Consider the following 993-nt stretch of genomic DNA (forward strand, 5'->3'; position numbering starts at 1 on the left):
TTCAACAATCAACTACCATGGTAAGGACTTCTAGGGAATGTTAAAAAGAGGGAGTGTATGTCCAAAGTCCTTTAGGCAACTTGAAGAGAGATGTGAATAAATGGGCAACCTGAAGCATGACATTTTATTGACAGCCATTTTGAGGAAATGTGTGAAATATGGCAATTCGATATTGAAAAATTATTTTGGAAAATTCTGAGGAAATGAGTCTTCATGGGTAACATATATAACACTTTTGGTTTTGGCCTTTCACCTGCTCATGAAGTACATACAGGATGTACTTACAATGCACTTAAAATGTGTTTATCATGCATTGATCTTTCACTAAGCAAGTGCAAGTATTTCTTAACAAGGGGGCCTACTGGGAATTTATTAATGAGCTGTATTCACATAAATATTCCAGAATTAAAGATGCTTAATAAATGTATCATAACTAATGACTTAACAAATTAAAAGTGACTTTCATGCTCATTTGAATATGGCACGATAGTTTGTGAACTAAGGAGTCGATCAAATGTGATTTTCTGGTCATTCCAACTACTTCAGGTGGTGAATATTATCAGCTCTATTCCATCTAGGTGGTGGTACCATAAACCGAATGAAGTAGTGGTATAGACATCAGAATCAGAAAGAAATGGGATTAGACCCCTGTCTCTACCACTTTACTGTTGTGACCTTGGGCAATTACTTTATCTCGCCAAGGCTTTTTTCTTCTGTAATTTGGAGCTGATACTACCTATGTTGTAGGTTAGTTCTGAGGTTAACTGAGATCAGATGCATAAGAATGCTAAGCATAGAGAGCTTGGCATATAGTAAATGCTCAGGAAAGAGAAGCAAGTGTTATATGATTTTTACTAACAGAGACAGTGAAGTACATTGTTCCTGTTAACAAAAATGTAAGTAGGTCCAAGTATCCTGGAGAGTCTGTGAAGTGAGGGTACCAACAGTCTGTGAAGGTTTCTACACTTGGGTAAATAGAACACAAGTGTACAA

Source organism: Papio anubis, unplaced genomic scaffold, assembly GCF_008728515.1.
Source record: "Papio anubis isolate 15944 unplaced genomic scaffold, Panubis1.0 scaffold98, whole genome shotgun sequence".
In the NCBI taxonomy this organism is placed as follows: Eukaryota; Metazoa; Chordata; class Mammalia; order Primates; family Cercopithecidae; genus Papio; species Papio anubis.